Raw genomic sequence first — 8,108 nt, 5'->3', positions numbered from 1 at the left:
ACCCACTGTGCCACCCGCTACAAGTCCAAGACTAGAACTGTGTAGTCAGCCATGTGGGATCCAGTGCCTTAACCTCCATGCCACCTACTGGCCCCCTCTCTTTCCTTTTATTTTATTTGGTATAGAGGGAGACAGAGAAAGAAAGAGAGAGAGAGAGGGAAAGTGAGAAAGCAGGTCTTTAAGTTCAGGACTTGAACTGTGGTCAGCTGTGTGGGAGTCTAGCACCCAAACCACCATGCCACCTGCTGGCTCTCTATTTCTTTTTGAAGACAGGATCTGACCATGTCATACTCTTCCTGCCTCAGCCTCCCAGCTGGCACTATAGGTGTGCACCACCATGCCCAGCTCTTCTCTAGACAGGGTTTTGCTATGTTGCCCAGGCCAGCCTTGAATTCATAACCCTCCTGCCTCAGCCTCCCCAAGCGGCTGGAATTACAGGTTCATAGCACTGTGCCTGGCCTTTAGGTTGGGGTGGAAATCAAGTCCAGGCCTCCCATGTGGTCCTGGTTTGCAGACCACTGATTTTCGTAGGATGTGCTATTGGGGCTAGGGTACTTGGTATGTGAGCTTGAGAGACAGATGGAGAGAGAGAAAGTGAGAAATCACCCCTCCTGTTCCCCCACCCGCCAGGGAGATGGCCACATCGCAATCCCTTCTCTTTCATACTCTTTTTGGAATTTGGGACACGCACGCACATGTGCCTGGCCTGAGTTTTAAGCCGCCAGGTCTGGGACTCAGACTGTGGTCAACCATGTGGTAGTCCAGAGCCTCAACCATTACACCACCTGCTGGCCTCCCCACTTTTCTTTTTTTAAATGCTGGCATGCATGTTAGAGAGAGAGAAAGAGAGAGAGAGCCCCCCAGTGGGACCTGGTGATGTTGCAGTTCTTTTTTCATCAAGTCTTCATCCTTTCAGGATCCTGGGCACAAGTGTCATATCCAATGTGACTGTGGTTTTCTTTCTTTCTTCCTTCCTTTCTTCCTTTCTTCCTTCCTTCCTTCCTTCCTTCCTTTTTTTATTAAGAATTATTTTATTTTTAAACTTTCATTTATTTATGTATTCATTTATTCATTTTAATTTGATCAGGGAGGGACAGAGAGAGAGAGAGGGAAAGTGAGAAAACAAGCTATCAGGTCAGGGATTTGAACCTCGATCAGCCATGTGGAAGTCCAGCGCCCTTAACCACCACACCACCTGCCAGCTCCTCTAATGTGTTTTTCTTTTTTTTTTTTAATTTAATTTTTATTTACTCATTTATTTTAATTTGACCAGAGAGAGACAAAGAGAGAAAGAGGGAACACAAGAAAGCAAACCACCAGGTCCAGGACTCGAACCGTGGTCGGCCATGTGGGAGTGTCCAGCGCCTTAACCACCACGCCAACAGCTGGCCCCTCTAGTGTGTTTTTCAAGCCAGCAGGGGCAGGACTTGAACCCTGGTCAGCTATGTGGAATCTACTTCCTTGGCACAATACATAATTGTACTATGGGACCAGCCCCACTCTATTTTTTGTCTTTAATTGCCAAAGAGCACATGTACTCACTAGCAAGAGGGAAAAAGTACCCCCCAGTGGGGCATGGTCACACCTCAATCCTTTCTCTTCTATTCCTCCCTCTGGTCAGGATTTTGGGCATATATGCACATGTGCCCCGCATGTTTTTCAAGCCAATAGGTCTGGGACTCAAACTGCACAGTCGGGTATGTGAAATTCAGCCACCCTAACCACTCTGCCACTAGCTGATCCCAGACATTGTTGATTTTTTTTTTGGTAGAGATTTTTGCATGTGCTTGCCTGAGAGACAGCGATAGAGAAATAGAAAATGAGAAAGGGGGGGGGGGGGGGGGGGGGGACGGCCCCGCCTCAGTCCCTTTTCCTCCACTCCCTCTTGGGATCTTGGGCACACACACACGCACAGCATGAGTTTCAAGCCACTGGCCCTAGGACTCGAACCATAGTCAGCCGTGTGGGAGTCCAATGATGTAACTAACTACTATGCTGTCTGCTGGCCTGACATAGGTATTTTTTTATAGGGTTTTATTGTACTATGATCCTCCTGTCCCAGCCTCCCATTTAATTAGGATCACAAGTACACACAACTGACCGGCAGGTGGTGTGGTAGTTACGGGCACTGGACTTCCACATGGTTGACCATGGTTCAAGTCCCAGACCTGGCAGCTTGTTTTCTCACTTTCCCTCTCTGGTCAAATTAAAAAAATGAATAAATGTAATAGGAGACCAGCAGGTAGCGTGATGGTTAAGGTGCTGGACACTCCCACATGGCCAACCATGGCTTAAGTCCCAGACCTGGTGGCTTGCTTTTTCATTTTCCCTCTCTCTCTCTCTGTGTGTCTCTCTCTGGTTAAATTAAAATAAATGAATGAACAAATAAAATAATTAAAAATATGAATATAATAAAATTAAAAATAAAGTAATTCTTAAAGCAAACAAACAAAAAAAAAACAAGTACACACAACCATGCCCAGCACATGGTGGCCAGCTTCCCAAGTGATGGCTCTACTTGTGTGTTACTGTGGCCCAGGTACTGACATTTTTACAGACGAAACCATCCCCTTAATAGAGGTATAGAAAGAGGTATAGAACATTTCCATCTCCCCAGAAAGTTTTTCTTCCTCCTTTCTTTACATTTTTTTTTTTCTTTTGGCCATAGGGCATGTGTGCTTGCCAGAGAGACACAGAGAAGGAAAGCAAGAAATCGGCCCCCCGGGGGATGGCCACACAGCAATCCCTTCTCCTTCATTCCCCTCTTAGGATTTTGGACACACACGCACATGCCTTGATTTGCAAGCTGGCAGGTCCAGGACTTGAACCAGGGTTGAATGTATGAGAATCCAGTACCTTAACCACCACACCTCCTGCTGGCCCACAGAAAGTTTCTTATTCTCCCGAGTCAATCAGTCCCCTAGCCCCAGGCGGCACTGCTCTGATTTCTGTCGCCAATGGATCATGACAGATTAGTCTTGCTGGTTCTAGAACTTCATAAAAGTGTACACGATATACTCTGTGTTCTGCTGCGCTCTCAGCATTGTATTTTCCTCTTGAAAGACGAAGTGCAGCCATTGCTGAGATGGGGGCTCCAGCTGAGGACAGGAGGAAGGGTGAATCACGTGGGGCTGTGGGATGGAGGGGCCAGGCAGGACTGGGGCACAGCAAGCGGCTGTGTGTGGCTGGCAGCAGATGAGAACGCAGCCCATGGATTTGGGATGGGGGAGGGTGTTCCAACAGCGGAGGCTTCCAGAGTGCAGTGAGCCTTGGTCATGCAGGGACAAGGAGGCCTGTGAGGATGAATCCATCTGGACCCAGGTGGACCCAGGTGGACCCAGGTGGGCGTCAGGATGATGACAGGTCAGGTCGGAGCTCAGAGTCTTGGAGTCATGCCTGACTCCTCCCACACTCCCGTCCTTGTCTGGTCGCCTCTTATGTTGAACTGCCTCTGGAATCCTGCCCTCTGTTCCCTGACTCTGGTCCAGGCCTTCAGCTCCTTGAGCTTGACCTTCTGCAGTTCTGGCCAAACCTCGGCGGGAATCCATCTCTCCTCCTTCTGGGGGAGCCTCTCTCTCGTTTTTGTTCACTTTGCCAGAGGACATGTGTGCCACCAGAGGGAGATAGAATAAGAGGGATGGAGAAAGTACTCCTTGGGCCAGCAGATGTGGTGGTGGTTAAGGTGCAGGACTCTCACATGGCCAACCATGGTTCAGGTCCTAGACCCTGCAGCTTGCTTTCTTACTTTCCCTCTTTCACTGGTGAGTGCCTGTGCCCTTTAGCAAATTAAAAAATAGCAATAATAATAAGTAAGATTAAATAAATAATTATCTTAAATTAAAAAAAAAAGAAAGCACCCCTTAGTGGGCGATGGTCATGCCTCAATCTTTTCTCCATTTCTCTATCCTGTCAGGACTTTGGACACATGCCCAATGTATTTTTCCCCCTAAGCTTCTGGGGCTGGAGTCTGAACCACACAGAAGGTCATGTGGGCTCCAGCTCCCTGAACCAGTACGCACAGAGCTAACTTATTTTTTTTGGAGAGGTTTTTGTGTAGGGCATGTGCGCTCACCAGAAAGACAGAAAGAGAGAGAGACAGAAAGTGAGAAATCACCCCCCAGGGGGGATGGCCACACCGCAATCCCTTCTCCTCCATTCTCCTCTTGGGATCTTGGGCACGCACGCACACGCGCCCGGTGTGAGTTTAAGCCACTGGGTCTGGGATTCAAATCGCGGTCGACTACATGGGAATCCAGCGACATAGCTATTATGCCAACTGCTGGTCCCGAGAGCTAACTTTTTTAAAAATTATTTAATTAATTTAAATTATTTAATTAATTAATTAATTTTTATCTGACCAGAGAGAGACATACAGAGAGAGAGAGAGGGAAAGTGAGAAAGCAAGCCACCAGGTTCAGGACTCGAACCATGGCCAGCCATGTGGGAATGTCCAGCACCTTAACCACCACACCACCTACTGGTCCTGAGAGCTAACTTTTTAAAAAATATCATTATTTATTTACTGTTATAATTATTACTAGTTTTAAATTTGCTGTAGGGCACATGTGCTCATCAGAGAAAGATAGACAAAGAGAGGGAAAGCAAGCCCTCGGGTCAGCCGTGCGGGAATCAAGCACCTTAACCACCACGCCACCTGCTGGCCCCACTTTTATTTTAAGTGTATTTATTTCCTTCACGAGTGAGAGAAAGCAAGAGAGTCAGAGAGACAGCTCCTACAAGGTCTTGACCCCAGGACTCACCTCCAGCCTCAGCCAGCCCCGGCCACAGGCACGGGCAAGGCCCGCATATCCAGGGCGGTCTCCAGAGGCCAGCCCGGAACACCCCCAAGTTGGCCTGCCTCACGGTGATGCATTCGCTGCTGTGCCACCTGCTGGCCCCTTGCTGGCCCCTCTCCCTCTCTTGCCTTTTCCTCTCAACCTCCTGGTGGGCTCAGGACGCCCCTTTGTCTTGTCTCCAGAATCTCTCCTCTCCCTTCCCTGCTCTGCTTTGCCAGTGGAGACCAAGCACTGTCCATGTGACAGCTCACACTGCTGGCTTCACCTCGCCCCTGCTGAAATTTGTGCCAACCGTCACCGGGAACCACCCGTCATGTGACATTTTTCTGGGGGTTGTGGCTGTCTGGTGTCCCCTTTCCTAATTGAGGGGTGCCCCATTGGGTGGTCTGCCCTGGAATTCTGACCTGCCCTTGCCTCCTGCCTCCCCCCTCCACACCAGCTGCTTCATGCACAGTCTTCTCTGTGTCTCGGTGAGAGCAACTCTTCACAGTTGTTCGGGCCAAACACCTCCAGTCATTGCAGACCTCTCTCCCACGGCCACTCCATCAGCAAATCCAGTCAGCTCTACTTTCGAAACACGTGCAGAACCGATGACTTCCCAGTGTCTGCACCACCGTCTCAGCTCTGGATTCCGGAGGTGGCCTCCTAATGGGTCTCCCTGCCTCGGCCCTCGCCCCTGCCCTCCGCTCCCTGCTCAGTGGCCAGCATGACACTACGAGACCGTAAGAGGGTCAGGTCGCCTTGGCTCACAGTACTCAAGGGGTTCCCATCACTCTCAGAAAGAAGCGAAGTCCTGGCGGTGGCCTGCGAAGTGGCATGCAACCTGCCGCCACTACCCTGAGCTCAGCTCCTCCACTACCCATCCCCCACCATGATACGACCACACTGAGTTTACTTTTATTTTAAATTATTTTATTTGACTATTTATTCATTTATTTTAATTGGACCAGAGAGGGACAGAGAGAGAATGAGAAAGCAAGTCACCAGGTTCGGGACTCGAACCGCATAGAAGCAAGCCACCAGGTTCAGGACTCGAACTGCATAGGCCATGTGGGATTCCAGGGCTCTTAACCACCATGTCACCTGCTGGCACCCACATTGACTTCTTGGTGTGCTTCTGCCTTCTCAGACAGGTTTTCCTGAACCACCCTCTGTTCGACCGTCCTCATTCTTCCACCTCCCCCACAGCCTGATCTTCCTTATACTTTTTGCTGTGGGGCACATGCACTCGCTGGAGAGAGAGAAGGAGAGATATACAGAAATAACCCACCCAGGGGGGATGGCCGCACCACAATCCTCTCTTCTCCATTCTCCTATCGGGATTTCAGGCACGCACGCATGCATGCATGTGCACCTGGCATGTCTCTCAAGCCACCAGCTCTGGGACTCAAACCATGAAGTCAGCCATGTGAGATCCGGTTGTCTTAACCTCCATACCACCTGCTCCCTCCTTATACATTTTTAAAAAGAATTATCCATTGGGGGACCAGCAGGTGGTATGGTGGCTAAGGTGCTGGACACTCCTACGTGGCTGACCACGGTTCAAGTCCCGGACCTGGTGGCTTGTTTTCTCACTTCTCCTCTTCCCCTCTCTCTCTCTGTATCTCTCTGTCAAATTAAAAATAAATGAATAAATAAATAAAATTTAATAAATAATCATAAAAAAAGAAAAAAAAGGATTATCCATTAATTATTATCATTAGTATTGCTATTAATTTGCTATAGGGTACACACACTCACCGGAGAGAGAGAGAAAGAGGGAGAGAGAAAGAAAGCAAGAAAACAAGGCTCCTGGCCTGGGACCTGAACCATAGTTGGCCATGTGGGAGTCTAGTGCCTCACCCACCATCCATCCTGCTGCACCCCTGTACATTTTTTTAAAAAGTTTATTTCTTTCATGAGAGTGAGAGACAGAGAGAGAAAAGCACCCTCATACCACGACCCCCACTCCCTCTCCCGGCCTTCTCAGGTGTAGGTAGGTCTATTGGGAACCAAAGCCACGACCTCTTGTATGGACCCGGCAACGCTGGGCACCCGCTGCCCTCCTTATGCTTTTTCTTTGTCTTTAAGCTTCTATGTTGTTCGTATATTTATATCTGTCATTTTCCGTCATTGTGTCCCCTCTGACGTCCCACAGGATCTTTGTGGATTTTGTTGTTGTATTCAAGGGCCTAGAACTGTGCCTGGCACATACGAGATTCTCGACGAATGCTTACAGGAAGAACAGAAGGAAGGAATTCTGGACCTCCGTCTTCCTGCCCTGGGAAGCCAGGATGTGGCCACATGACCCACACTGCAGCGAACTGAGGCCTTCATGCTCTGCTTGGAGGAACAAGTGACCAGACAGAGGCTGGTGGGGTCACTGTCATGCTTCAGGGAGGTTCCCAGTGCTGCTCGTCCCCGCGCATGTCCCTGCTTAGACACAGTTGTGCTTCCTGCTCTGGGTCCCTGGGGCTAGACTAAGCGAGTCCTTTCATTTCTGTGTTTGCTAGAATGCCAGTCTTCCAGGCTTTGGAATCACTTCTCAGTCTCGGGATCACTCCCTTGGCACTGGCCCCCAGGACCATCACCTCCTCCGAATACTCCCTTCCCCTGCACATCTTTTCTTCTTCTTCTTCTTCTTTTTTTTTTTTTTTTTTTGAGAGGTTTTTACCACCTGCTCCCTAGAAAGACAAAGAGAGGCAGAAAACAAGAAATCACCCCCCGGGGGAAATGACCACACTGCAATCCCTTCTTCTCCATTCTCCTCTTGGGATCTTGGGCACGCACGTACATGCACCTGGCGTGAGTTTAATCCACTGGGTCCGGGGCTCAAACTGTGGTTGACTATGTGGGAGTCCAGCGACGTAACCATTACACCATCTGCTGGTCGTCTTCTTCTTCTTCCTCTTCTTCTTCCTCTTCTTCTTCCTCTTCCTCTTCCTCTTCCTCTTCCTCTTCCTCTTCTTCTTCTTCTTCTTCTTCTTCTTCTTCTTCTTCTTCTTCTTCTTCTTCTTCTTCTTCTTTAAATAATTATTATTCTTCAATTTGACCAGAGAGACACAGAGAGATGGAGAAAGCAAGCCTCCAAGTCTGGGACTCAAACAGCAGTTGGCCATGTGGGAGTCCAGTGCCTCAACCATCATGCCACCTGCTGTCCCACTTTTAATCCTTTTTTTAAAGTTTGCCAGAGGGTGCATGTGCTTCCTAGAGGGAGAGACATAGAGACAAGGATGGGGAGGGAGGAGAAAACACCTCCTCCTTCTCTGCCATTTCTCCATACTGTTGGGATCTGGGGCATGAATGTACACATACACATAGTATTTTTCAAGC

The sequence above is a fragment of the Tupaia chinensis genome, unplaced genomic scaffold (genome assembly GCF_000334495.1).
Source record: "Tupaia chinensis unplaced genomic scaffold, TupChi_1.0 Scaffold000477_1, whole genome shotgun sequence".
Lineage (NCBI taxonomy): Eukaryota > Metazoa > Chordata > Mammalia > Scandentia > Tupaiidae > Tupaia > Tupaia belangeri.
This window is presented reverse-complemented; position numbering follows the sequence as displayed.